Raw genomic sequence first — 14,647 nt, 5'->3', positions numbered from 1 at the left:
GAGAGGCAATTAGAAGTATTAAAAGCTGACAAGGCACAAGGTCAAGATGAATTATATATTTCGGTATTCTAGCAGGAGTGGCAAGAGAAACATTTTGAGCAGCACATGGTTTGCAACAGTGGAGCTTCAAAAGATATGTGTAGGTCTGAAGAACTGAAAATAAACAAACATGCCCTTGTAGACAAGGGGACTATTTTGCCCAAGTTCAGTTTCACAGGAAAACAGCAGGAAGGGAAGAGTTTGCGAAAAGGAGAAGAAAGGGTCCAAATACAAGCAAAACATGTTCCTCTCTGTGACGTTCTGTATATTTTCTCAAAATAATTTATCTAAAACATAAATCAACAGTCTTGCAATAGTTTTACCATTCCTTTCAAGAAAAGGCAATGCAGGCACACATAACCCTATGCGTGACAGCAGCAGGTAATTTTTTATCCCCTCCCAGGTGTGTAAACATGAAGGAGGCATTATGAAGCGCTGCTTGATTCACATAGGTGAAGCAGTAGCTTCAGATCTTCTCCATGAGGACCTAGAGCACCATACTTCCTGGACTGTCAGGGACTATACTTTCTCTGATTAGCTAAAGGTAAAATAAACATTCTGAGCAAGACTGTTTCAAGTCTTTAGTGGATACTTATCTCAGATATAAATGCAACTGTGTACACTGATGACAGTGCTACACAAATGCAACAGATACCAAGAAGAAAAAAAAATACATAGAGACACAGTGAAAGTACAAGATAACCAGTATCCATAAACAGTCCTCTATCTGAAAACAAACTAAACAACATTAGCATAAATGAAAATATACTTAACTCAATAACTAAAATATTAACGAGTAACATTCATCCTATTTTTTCATGCAAACAAGTGGTAAACAACCATATTGAAAGAGCAAAACTCTGAATTACAGAGATACTTCATCATACTGAGATGTAACTACTGTTCAACACATTTAACAGGTTTTTTTTACAGAGGCATGTCAAGGCTGTTTGGAGCCAGGAACTGAGTGGAACACGCAAATAGCTATCATACACACTAAGTCTCTAACCATTCTGCAGCATGCAGTGCTTGTCTTAATTTACACACAGCCTTCGTGTTTTACGAGGATACTGTTAATTTCAGTCTGACTTTCAAAATCACAGGAATATTATGTATCCAGTCAATGTGAACTGGAAGCATAATACATTTTTGAACCTTTACTTGTACTTTTGACATACCTTCTCTTCATTATCTACTCATTGCAATTAATTGGAGAGTTTTGTACAAAGTCCTCCCTCCTGCTGAGAACTGTTCTAGTTTATTCTATCAGAAGAAATGTACAGTTTCTTCTAGAAACCTGATTCATGGAACTGTGACCACAGGGGCATTCCTGGTAAGTGCCTGATTATCACACAGACCTAGAGGCTTCACTTCTGGGAGTTAAACTAATGCAGAGGAAGGGAAGAGAGCGAGTTAGAAACAAGAAGTCCAGTCAAATGGAGGGGAACTCTGGAAATACTGGCTCTGGGGCCCTCACAGTACAGAGCAAAGGACTCTTCCTCTTCTCTCTGGAGCAATACACATGAAGTTGGGTGAAAGTTCAGCAAAACATTACCCTCTGTATTCAGTCTTTCTTTTATTTCTATTTTAGTTTCCCATCTCAGATTATAATTGGTTTCTTTTTTTGTTTGATTTTTAAAGAGGACTTCCAGCAGGGGAAGAAGAGATATAGCACAGAAGGCTAACAGTAGGGAAATAACTACTAAGAACAATATAGGAAACAGAAAGAATACCGAACAGACAGGAAAAATGCAAGGGAAATTATTTAATAGTAGAGTGACAGGCTTTAAGATAAGATTTAGAACATGAGAATATACTGCAGATAGATGTCAGGGCCCTGAGGGTACCACTGGCCCTGCAGCCCCTTTTCGCTGGCCGTGACAGGGTTTGGCTGCCGCGCAGGGTCAGCCCTGACACCCTACAGCTTGCTCCAGCATCAGGCTGGGGTCAGGGACGAGCTCTGACCCCAGCTCTCTTCCTCCCACCCCTTTGCTCCGGGGCTGACTGTGGTTACCCCACCACCCGCTCTCTCAGCCAGGTGGGGCTGTGACCAGCCCATGAGGAGTTTGGCCAGCTTGTGGGCAGCTCCTCATGCTTCACCCTGACCAGGGAAGTGTGAAGAAAGCCACTTTCAACTTGGCTTTTCCAAATTGTCAGGCCTGTATAAAAGGAAAAGCCTCTAGGTTGGGTGAGAGTAGAGACACAGATCTTAGGAATTTTCCCTTCTTGAGTCTTAGTGGTGGTCATTTTGACTTTCTCTTCAGAAAGTAAATATTTTACTGATAATTTAGTAAAAGACAAAGCATGGCATTAGGCACCAGTGAGCATCTAATATAAGCGGAATGACTAGAAGAAGATGGAAAACACTGCAGGCTTGTAAAACGGATCTCAGTGGCAGAAAATACATGGAGAGAAATTACGCACACAGAACATTTAGATATATGTAATTGCTTAAGGGTTAGTCAGCATGAATCCTGGAAAAGAAGATTAGGCAAGATAAACGTGCTTGCTAGCTCTGAGTAGGCAGGACAAAAGAGTGGGCATCATTTATCTGGGTTATGGGGAGGGAGGGGAAAATTTCTTAATCCTAAATAAACCAAAAGATGACTCATATTCAAAGCCCATAAACATAGCTTGAGAAAAAATACCTGGCGGACTGGATTATGGCAGGTAGAGACAACAGGCATAAATATATAACACTTTTATTACAAAAATTCTCAATCTGATTTTCAGAGACTGCTGAGTGGGCTCCTGAAGCATTGTGTTTCTCTCTATTGCATGTAAGTAAACTCTACTGACTTTAGTCCTAATGTAACCCAAGTCACTGCACCAGTTTCTATAGTGGAGGCTTGATCTTGTATTTCTTTATGGCTATCTACTTTCACAGGAGTTTGGAATAGGGGAAGGGCTCCAACCTGCCATCAAGGACCCTGGTAGCACTTAAGTCACCCATTTTAGGATGTGGTAGAACATGTCTTAAGATCATGTATTGCATTAACTCAGTGACAGAAACTACTGGAGCCAGCCAAATCTCTGGCCCTCCATCTTCATTTTCATTTCCATCTCCAGCAGCCACTTAAGACTTTGCTTTTACTCTACATGAAAAATTTCAAAACTTAGCTCAGCAGGGACATTTTTACCTTAGACTCCTTTGGCTGGGCTGGAAAACTCTTCCCAAACTGGACCCCAGTGGGTTTTCCATATCTTCAGTTGCAGTTGGTGCCCACCTAAGGCACGTGCTGTGTCAGGGCTCTCCTACTTAAGGCCTTACTGCTGGCACTGCTGCTACTTCTAGAGGGAGGCATCCAGCACTCCTCGGGGGGAGCATCCTAGGACTGGAGCAGCTGGAGCTTTAAAACTGAAATAACTTCAAAAGCTCATTTTAATTCTGCTGAAGACTTCACTCAGTTTACATAGGGAAATTAAATTGGTCAGAGTAACTTTCATAGTTGACAGTCCCATTTTCTAGTTCTCAAGCACGAAGTGAACTGTTTCATGGGGGCTTCTAGCATTATGAGAAAATGTTTAAATAAACACACCACCTGCTTCTTGCTGCCCATACTTTAACGTTGTAGGCACTTCTATCCAAGTTGTGCTTTACAATTACTTCCATGTGAGAAACTACTTTTTTGTACAAACTGATCCTCAAGCATGAGGCCTAAGTCAGCTTTAGCCCTTAAACCGCATAGCAGCAATTAGTTAAAAAAGATTAATTCCGCAAGTTTGGGTTTTTTTTCCATTTTTCTCTTCTGAGAACGAAACCTCATAACGTGCACCACAACCACCAGCAAACGAGAGACGTGAAAACAGAAAGCCAGCCCTGAGGCACTCACCTCACACTGCCAGGCCGCCGCCATTTCCTCCTTCCTTCTGCGCCCCCTGGCGGGCTGCGCGCGGCCAGCGGCAGGGGATGGTTCTAGAACTCAAAATGGCGGCGGCCCCTGAGGGGAGAGGCGTGATCTGGGGAACGCGGCGGTGCGGCGTCGAGGGAGTGGTTGCAGGTTTGTTTTTACTAGTTTGTTTTTTAATTTTTTTTAATTATTATTACTTGCTTATGTGCATGTAGGATTCTTTCAGGTTATGTTCAGGACTGCTGTCTTTTTCTGGTTTAAGTTACCCTGTCTTGAGAAAATTTCAGGAGAAATCACTGTGCTTGTTTAGATACTATGGCCTTAATTTTTTTTTTTTTTTTTTAAAGTGTAATGGTTTAAGCTGCTTACTTAAAAGGAGTCTTGAGCAATCTTTTTTTTTTTTTCCGGTCTTTTAATACTTCTGACTTCACATTGTAAAATGAGGTGAATGTTTAGGTATGACGCTTTATGTTTTTGCAGTGCACTTGCTCCTGTAACCTCTGTGGGTACTGAGGTTGTGGGACGTTCTGTGGGGATGTAGCTGTGCGTCTAAGGCCTCAACGTGCTGTTTTTGCGATGAAAAGCATAGCTCTTGCAGGTATTGTAGGTAATGGCGTGTGCTGTTTTGAGTTGGTCTGTTCTATGGCTACAAATGTGTCTTTATCATGGTTTCTATTTGGATCATCTGTTTCTGCAGACAGTGGGTTACTGTAATACTGCTTATAGGTATTTTGCATTAGTGTATCATTATACTCTGTTTGCTCCCTGTGTTTCCCTTTATTTAGATCAAATGAAGAAAAAGAATAAAATTCCTCAAGAATTTAACTGAGTCTCAGGTTTGTTCCCTGTATCTGCATGGCAGTAACCCAACATAGCCTGTAGCAGCGACGAAGGTTCTTACTGCTGTGGATGATGTGCATGAAAACTGTGGATGAAGTTTCTAGGCAGTGATTACACTCCTGTTAAAGGTTAAGGCTAAGTCTTTGGAATAAGTGTTTGTTCTGGTTTTGTGCTGGGAAGAGGTTACAGAATGGAGAGTTACGAACATCTTTCCTTCAGGTGGGGAAAAAAACCTGCCCCTTCTCCTTGGCCTTGTTCCCCAAGTTAAGTGCATGTAGCAATCCTCTTGATGCCTACAAAAACAGTAGCAGCTCTTTGTCTGTAGAAAAAAGAACAAGCAATGCAGGATAGATGCTAATGGCTTCTGGTAATGCATCAAGTAGTGCAGCTTAATATGTCATAATGACACGAACAGCCTATGAACTACGGTAGCATGGAATTTGTGTAGGGCTAAGTGTATTTCAGAGTGAGTGAGGTACAGCTGCTGGCTTGGGAAGAAACCTCCTTTACTGCTTAGTCCTAGTGCAAGAACAAGCACAGCTATTCCTGGAGGAGTTGACCAGCCCTGTTCTGGAGACCAGCCTGTTCTGAAAAGTGTACCATTGTTGACCAGTGTAAATGATCTGTTCTCGTGCTTAACTGTTCTATTGTGAGAAAGGTGGTTGGTGGGGTTTTTTTGTGTGTGTATATTGTGCTGCATTTTGTTTGTTTTGTTTTTCTTGGGTTTTTTTTGGGGGGGTGGGTGTGTGTGTCTGTGTCATTGGCTTGTTTAACTTAAATCTCTGTGTGCATTACCAAGGACAATAGATGTTACAGACTGAAGCAAGGCAGTAAAATAACAGCTTTTCCTCTTTGAGCATTGCTAACTTGTTCGATCTGTCCTTAGGAGCTGAGGTGTTCGCTTTGACTTTGAAGTGTGTGTCTGAGGCCAAAAGCCCCTGCCTGTGACTATGGCTTTCTCGTGTTGCTGCAACAACAGTGGTAAATGATGAGGATAGTATAGCGGAAAATTCCCGCGTTTTCAGAAATGAGCAGTTTGCTTCTGGAGTTGTTTCTTTGCAGAGCTCCCACAGGAGGTCAGTATTGTCTCATGTAACTGCTGCTCTGGTTTATCAGGTTTTTCAGACCAGATGGCACATTTGTTAGACTTCCTTGAGTATATTTTTTCGTTTATTGAAGCGTGAGGGAAGTTCATGTTTGAAGGTAGAAGCAGATAGGTAGTTAAAAATTTATAATGTTTATTATTTCTCTATGTATTTACATTGATGGAAGCAGCAAAGTAGCTGATTTATCTTCATTTGTCTATTTGATGGACACATGCTGATGGTGCGAGGAGGACGTTCATTTCCTCTCTGATGTAACACTTGTAGAATAGATGATATTTAGTTGTGTGTATGCATCACTTGCTAGAGGCTGCCTGCCAAGCCTGTTATTAAGATTTCAGGTGTGTTTTTCTATGTGGAGGTTAGAATGGCTGGAGTAAATAGATTGCTTTTGGGATGTGTGTATGGAAATGTGTCTGCTTGTTCCTTATGTGCAGGATAGCTGAGAAGCAATAACAGTGGCCCAAAGCCTAAAAAAATTTTGTGACTTCAAGCAAGTTGTTGCATTGTACTTTTCTCAACTGGTAATAAAGTCATGATCGCAATTGGTTTAGGATTTTACTTCTAAAACATACTGAGATCTTGGGGTGGAAAACACTACATGGGATTTAGTTTTGTTTATCTAATTAAAATATAAACGATCTCATTTTAATAATGTGTAAAATCTCTTTGTTTTAAATGGAATGTTCACCTGCTTCATGTGGAAGTGCCAGTTACTCATACACGATGACAGAAGTGCATCAATAAAGAAGCCAGGAAAAAAATACCAGAGCCTTCTCATTCTGTCTCTTGACACCCTGGAAATCCTAGTGTTTAATTTTCTCTTACTACAGCAGATTGCGTAAGCATTGAAAAGAAATGCACCTAATCCTGAAGTGCACTTTTGACCCCTTGTCTTTGACCCTGACATACGTGCTGGCATTGGAAATAAAATTCTGGCAGTTTTGCTTGGTTCAGTAAAAGACAAGTTTGCAGAGACAGACAGGAAATCCATTCCTACTCTGTAGATTTATCACAAAAACGCCTAAAGCAAACAGCAAAGTAAGTTTGCTTTACTGGAGACAAACTCACACCTTTGCTCTTTCAAAGACCCTGTTTACAAGTTAAAGCCATGGCTCAGTCTGTCTGTCTTCTTAAACTACCAATCTATAGGTGCTGCCTGAAGGCACTTGCAAAGAAAGAAATTGGGAGATATCCTGCTGCTATCATGGTTTAACAGAAGCGCTTGATGTTCTGAATATAGAATGATTGTGTTTCAGTAGTCTGAAAGCCTGGAGAGCTGAAACTGAAATGATGGTACATGCGTGCTGTCACCAGCAAAATCTGATTGCTCTGCATAGGAAAAGTCCAATTGAAGTTACCCAGACCAATATAAATCTTTCTGGTGCAAAATGCATTCCCAATAAGCCTATTAATGGGCTATATCATAAAAAGATTTCAAAAAGGTCAGTTGAAATGACTCTTTATGTTATCTTCCTCAAAGGCTCTGCCTACGCTTGGAATAGAGTTGTATTTGAAAATGGTGTTGAGGCACAGTTTGAGTTCAGCTCTTGCTGTTCCATTACGACAATGATTTGGCAGCCTGGCAAGAGCTTGGATGAGATGTTAGAAGCTATGTTTTTCTCTTGGAGGAGGAGGGGAAGGGTTTTACTTTTATTATATTTAAACAAAGTGCTGTCTGGCACAGGTACTCCTATTTTTTAATTTTTTTTTTTCTTAATATGTCTGGTTTTGTGTTAAACATTTTTTCTGTGTCATGGATGACGTGGAATCCATCTTGAATTGCTTTTAAGACTGTTTTCAGCATGGCTTTCCTTATCAGAATCGAGCTGATCTGTATTTGCAAGGGGCAGAGATAAATGAAATGATTATAGATTATGAAATAGGCCTAGCAATGCAAGCGTGCTATAAGGACATAACAAGAAATTGCTCCTGTCACAGTGGTTGTGAAAGTAAATGAACAGAAGGAACAAGGAAATGAAGAAATAAAGGTGCAGATTTGTTACACTGGCTAGAAAGTGACTGCAACAAGCTTGTAGTACAGTTGGAAAGAAATTTTGATACCCCGTTCCATGCTCTGTTGCTGGAAATGATGGATTTGTCTTTAGGCACCCAAAGGAAATGATAAGTGGTGGTTATTTGTTAAGAAAACAGGTAACTTATCAGTTTTCCTCTGGGCACTGTTGTTGGTGCTGTGTTTGTTATGAAGCTCTGTTTTAAATATAGGAACAGATACATTAAAAGAATTTGCCCTTTCTGTCTAGGAAAATGCTGTTTGTGTTTTTCTCACTGTTCCCTCTTTCCAGAAGATCTCATTAAGGTTAATAAAATAGGTACCATGGTGTGGTAAGAAATACCAAAAAGAAGCAAAGCTCCAAAATTCTTTTCTGTGGAAGCTGCTGCTGACTGCTTCTTTCTTTGTATTGCTTCTTTATGCCTGGTTCTGCATCATCACTTGCTTGGGTGTATATATATTATATTCTCAGTTATGTCGTGGTATTTTTCTTTGCATTGAAAGATCACTTACAAATATAATGGAAATGAAAGAGTATTGTTGCAATTCCAAATCCAAATGTTTGCTCATGAATAGGTGCCTTATCTTCAAAATCCTCTTGATGGCACTGGAGCCTTAGATATATATGCTCAGAAGCCCTTTATTTTGGGTACCAAATCTTATTATCTGGGTTAGCTCATCTGTATTCAAAAGATCAATGTTGCATTATTACAAAGATCCTTTCATGTGTAAAAAGGATGGCACTTCATTACAGAAAGTAAAAGAAACTAATCAAACTTTCTTGGTGAAATCATTGACTTTTTTAAGTAAAGGGCAAATTTAAAAATTTGAAAGTCCGAAATGCAAGAGTCTTACAGTTGAGGCTCTGTGCTGCTCTAACTGAAATCTCATGTAACACAGTTCTTGGATTTTCATGTAATCTGAAGAAGAAAGTAGTGTGACACAGCTCTCCTGATGGCTTCCGATTAAGCCAAGTTGCCATTTGCCCTCCTGAAATCTTATGGACTATATAGCTTTAGAGAACTGTCCAGTATGTGAAGAGGGTCCTTACATGAAAGAAAAGAGGAGATCTTCTCTTCATTTAGGCAGTTAGGCTATGCCTTAGCACTGCACAGATTTTCAGTAAAACTGAAATCATAGTGGATTTAATTTGAGTCATCTGGGTTGTCACATGGAGTTGTGCAAGTTGTCATATCAAATAATCATCTATTTTACCTTTTTCTTTGTTATTATTCCATTTGTGAAAGAACAGCAAACAGTTGTAGAGTTCCCTCCTTTATTACAGATAGCTAGCTCTTCTATCTCATGCCTTTTGCTTGGAGCTTTCCAAATACTTTGTTATAGGAATGGTTATTACCACTTTACATTGCCTGCAGATAGATACAGGGCAGAACCCAGACCACTGAACTTCCACTCCTCAATGAATTGATACTGATTAGGAGCTCATCTGTGAACACCTCACTGTGAATATTTGTAATTTGTGCTAGATTTACATATATTACTGGTTTGTTGGGTTTCTTTTTTTTTTTTTCTTATTTCCCTTGTCTGATTAGGTGACTTGTGTAGCTCACCAGCACTGGCAGATCTTACCATTGAAAATGCAGCTCAGAATTCCCTTTTGGTAACTGAGTGCTCAGTTCATTTTCATGAATAAATCTCTAGCATCTGATCAACCACAGAAATGAACATAAATGGGTTATGAATGCAGCCAAATCAAAATTCAGCTTTAGTTTGCATGCATATTCATGAATGTTTCTTCCCACCGCTTCCTTTCTCACTGATAACTTACAGGAGTGTAACTGAGTTGCCAAAGTTCAGTGCAGTGCCAGTTCTTGTAGATATTTAAAGCAGATGGGTCTGACCAAGGTGTAGCAGTTTTTACTTTGAACTTAAGGGAAGGTGGTTTGAATTCAGGATGTAATTGGAGGCTTAATTAAGTCATTTGGAAAAGATAGAAAATATGCCTTAAAAATCTGAACCAACTGAATTGATTCAGTGATATACTGGGAATGAAGCAGACTAGCTTTATTGGCTTCCACCCCTCTTGTTGGGGTTAATAGTTAATAGCATCACAGTATCTACCCTCTCTATACTTCAGGGATTTTTTTTATCTTTCTTTTTATTGAGTTTCAGGTTGTCTAAAATGACCTGCAATGCGCATGCTAGGAGAAAGCTAAAGAGTTGTTTTAAAATAGGAATCTTAAAAAAATTATCTTGTTATTATCCAGGAAGAACTTGCAGAAAGATGTGACTGTAAGGTGTAGTCTTGGATCCTGATGTATCCACACTGAGCTAAAATAATTCTTCTGGTTTGTTCTTATCTGCTATTCGTTCGGTTGCTTTCAGACCCCTAAAAATGGGTGTTGTTTGTGGTTTCAACATGCAGAGTGCTATTAACATCGCCTCGAAAAATTAGTTTGGACATCTCTTGTTTGTGAAAAGAGACCTTTTTATGCCTTTGATATTATTTAAGCCAACCTATTCCTGAACACGCAAAGAGCTGAGAACAGATCTCAGTGCTATAACAGCTTCTTAAATCAGAGAAACTTTCCTCACTTGGATGGTGCCATTTATTGTAGTTGTAAGTTGCTCATTCAGCCATACTACATGGTGGCATAAGCAACCAGTTACAAAATAAATTAGTCATCCCTTTAAAATTATGTGCAACATAGCCCTCACCTTGGGAGGTGTGGTATGGATTTGTTAATGTCAGTGTGTTCTGCATTATATATCTAGTAAATCGGGGTATAATGTATTTTTGCTCTTCAGTTTGTTTAAAAAGCAGTTTTTAATTGAAAAGACAAAATTGATGAAATATGTCCATGCTTGCCTTCATATACATGGAGTCTGGCAGGAATTTACAAGTGGGGAATCCAGGTAATAAATACATAGAAGTCACAGCGTGCTCTGGAGCTGGGTAGGTAACATTTTAGGGCCAGCACCACAGTACTGTGATAATTTTCCTTTGGAAGCTCTGTGAGGTTTTTAACTTTCTGACTTTTTGTCTAGAGATCAGAAAATAGTGAAATTTCACACGGAATGATACTGGATGTAAGTTGTGGTTTTGGTTTTTTTTTTTTTTTCCTAAAGGAGAACCAGTGTTTAGCATCATTTGGTAGCTAATTGTTCAGACATGCTTGGAAGCATGCCATTTATGAGCATGTAGCTCCTCATCATGTCTTTCTTGCTTAAGCTGCTGAGAAAAAGTCCTAGACATAACCTAGATAGTCCTTATATATCAGAAGTGGGTGTTAGACCAAGAATGTGTATTTTAAAATATGTCAGCAGTTGCATGTATTATCTGCCGAGGTTGAACTGTCCTTGGCATCTGCCACTACAAAGCTCTGTCCTTCCTGTTGGCTTTTTTTATTCCTGTATTTTCTTTTCTTTTGCTCTTTGTTACTTTCCAGGTGACACTGGGTATGACCAGGCTCCTGCCTACCACTTTGAATAGTCAGCCTCCCTTGTTCAGACCTACATATATCTATAGGCTGCTTTTTTGTGTTTGTCATTACCCTCATGACTGAGGAACAGGACTAGCTGAAGATTGGAGCTAATGCTGTAGTAAAATAAAAGACAGAAAAGAAAAGAAAAGGTGGCTCAAATGAGGCTCTAATCAGATGCACTGGCAGAATTTGCTCCCTAATTTATGATGTGACTGCTCTGCTCACAAGGAGCTTGAGTTGAGAGATAACATCTCCTGTAATATGTGCGGTAATTCTAAATAGGACTGTGAGTTTTGCTACTGCAACTTCAACAAAAAATTGGAAAAAAGTGATTCTGTGTCCTAGTTCTTACTCCTTGTACTGCCACAAATGCAGCTGTTGGTTGGGTGCCTTGATAGATTTCCATCTCATCTCAGATGGTATTATATCTCCTTTGCACAGAATGCTAAACTGCCTACTTTATGCTCTAGGTGAGGTGTTGGAGACAGCAAATCTGAAATTAATTATTGTGAATATAATGTTTGATAGTCTAACTACTCTAGCCTCAGTTCTCCACTTCAAGCTAATAATGACCATTGGAGAAAAGTGAGCATAAACTAGTATTTACCTGAAGGAGAGAAAGAAGCACCTTTCCTTATGTGTTATGATGGGTTCACCTTGGAGTTTCTGTGTATTTTCTGAAATACCTGATTTTGGCTGCTGTCAGAGAGGAGATGCTCACTTGGATGAACATTGGATAGTTGTGGGTTTTGGTTTGTGGGGGGTTTTTGTGTGTGTGTTTTTTTTATTTTTCTTCTTCCCCCTCTGGAAGACATTAGCAACAAATATAGTGCATGGGTTGTGCAAGTGTATTAAAGAGTAGAAACATGTCTTGGGCTGAGGTTTTGCATTATTAACTATCCCATTAGAGAAGATTTGTTAGAACACATGCAAATGTAGTTAGTAATTATTAGGCTGTTGGTGGGCAATAATGGAAGGACAGTAAAAACTACTTTGTTTCACTTAGCAGTGATTGTATCTACACTTTGTAACATGATTTCCAAATTACCTGTTAGATGTGCTTTTATTCTCTTCTATTTTTTGTGGGTATTTGCATTTTATCTAGTTTGCTCAGGTCATGTAACAGTTCTGTTACAAGTGTCCTTGGCACTTGTGCCCTAGGACACCATGTGCTAAAGAAAATAAATTGAAGTATCCTTTTTTTTTTTTCTTGTGGCTTATATTTGCCATTTCTGTCACTGTTATATTGCAGCCTTAGAGGATGCAGGACTGAAATCCTCTGCCATTTTACTGTGAGTTATGAAGGCTAAAGTAGAGTGCACAAAGCTATCAAGCCAGATTGCAAGTTCTTTTATGGTGCTGTTTTCTTTACATTTCAACATTTTATTTGCTCACCAACTGTTTCGACTTATTCATCATCTTCAGGTGTTGATTTCAAGGGGAATGCTGTGCTTGATCTAAAGGACACAAATAAATGTGGACTGTACCTGTAGCCTAACTTTTTTTTTATTAATACTCAAAGTAGTTTTGCTCCTCTTCTACAAAAGTAGCAAGAATTGAGGGGGAAACAGTTGTTTTTTTTCACTGCAAATGTATGTTGTTATTATCCTTCCTTTGTAGAATATGAGAATATGTAGAAGAAAGAGGTGTAGTAAAAAATACTTTTCTGTATTTTTAGACACCATTTTCTGACTTGTACCAAACCTAATGAAGGGCAAGCCAGATACAACTGGCAAGTGGATTTATTTGATTTCATAGTAAATTAAGCTATGATTTTCTTTTATTTGTAATTTAATGTAAGGAAATGAACCCACTGTCTAACTTTTAATCTCTTAAACGTATTGTCCATAGATTAAAGTTTGCCCTTGAACTATCTGACTCCTCTTCCTGTGTAGTGATTTTTTTTCCTGGTGCTGTATCCCGTGCGAATTAGAGCAGCTAGGGCTGATTCCTAAGTTAAGGTACATGATACTAGAGGAATCCTCTGTTATCAGGGGATTTTGTTTGACAAGAGCAGCATGTTTCTGTATGCCTTAGCTTCACTGTTAGGAAAATAATATTTTTATTTTAATAATAAAGTTCAAAAGGTGCACTCCTTTGAATGTTTGGGGAATTATAAAGACTCTGTGCCTGATGGGTTTTAAAAACATTAAGAGCATGTGTATAGTTCAGTTATATCAGATCTTCATTTTGTTTAGCCATGCCCTTTCCTTGGTATATTAGCCATGTGTCAGGGACCAGCTATCTTACCATGCAAAAACAGCACAGGCCAAATACCTAAGAGCCTAATTTTCTATTTCATATGCATTGGTGAAGGGGTCTAGAGTACAGTCCGAAAATAGCTTTGATTCTGGTAAAGAGCTGTGTCTGGCTAAAGTTAATTTTCTTCTTCGTTATGATTTTGACTCGTGTGGCCCTGATTGTGTCTGGGTTTCCTGTTAATCCTTACCAAAAAAATAACACGGGATGCATCCACATAGTCTATTAAGTCTGTCTTCCCATCACTTTATCTCATTAACTGCTTGATCACTGTTGAAAAAAAAATAATCTTCCATTAGCTCTCAACTTCAAAAGACTCAGATTTTCAGATCAAACAGTCCTTCAACAGCTTTTTAAAAATCTTTAAATCCAAGAGGTTAACTTCAAAGAACACCTTGTGGGTGTTCTGAACCCAGTTGACAGGTAAACAGTAATTTATGACCAAAGATACGCATTAATGAAATGCCTTTAAACCATGGGCAATCTCTTACTCTTTCCCTTTTGATTCTAGTGGGAGGTTCCTAGATTGACAGCAATACAAGTGGATGGCTTAATTAGCTATGGAGCAAGCAGTGACGTTCCAGCATAATACCACGCTACCAACACACTTAAGATACGTTTCCTTTAGAGTGACAAGCTACTCTTCTAAATAAAGGAATAGCTAGAACTTAATTTTCACTTGTTTGTAGGCCCTTTTGTTAAAGCTATTCAAACCTAATTTTGAGACCAGTTGGCTGATGCAGCAAGGCTTATCAACAGCTGCTGTTCTAGGAGATACTGGGAAGGAGGAGGAAAACTGGATGATTTTATGCCATCCCATCCCAAGAAAAAATGGGTCACGCTGTTATTTATTCTATGACTCATGAGGGCTAACTGTTCCTTTTGTGATGTTGCAGAAACCCATCAATTGATTATGCAGAGAATGCACAGAACAAGTGGCAGTTGACAAGAAAATGTGGGTGTTTCGGCACAATTGCCCTTACGCAAGTCTAGCCTGTTTCCAAAAGCTTGACTGAGAGTATCCAACGAAAACTGAAATACTGTTGAATGTGATTAAATTAATTTATTCCTTTTGTCTGAGATTTGAAATCCCTC

Source organism: Calidris pugnax, unplaced genomic scaffold, assembly GCF_001431845.1.
Source record: "Calidris pugnax isolate Ruff unplaced genomic scaffold, ASM143184v1 scaffold27, whole genome shotgun sequence".
Taxonomy (NCBI): Eukaryota; Metazoa; Chordata; class Aves; order Charadriiformes; family Scolopacidae; genus Calidris; species Calidris pugnax.
This window is presented reverse-complemented; position numbering follows the sequence as displayed.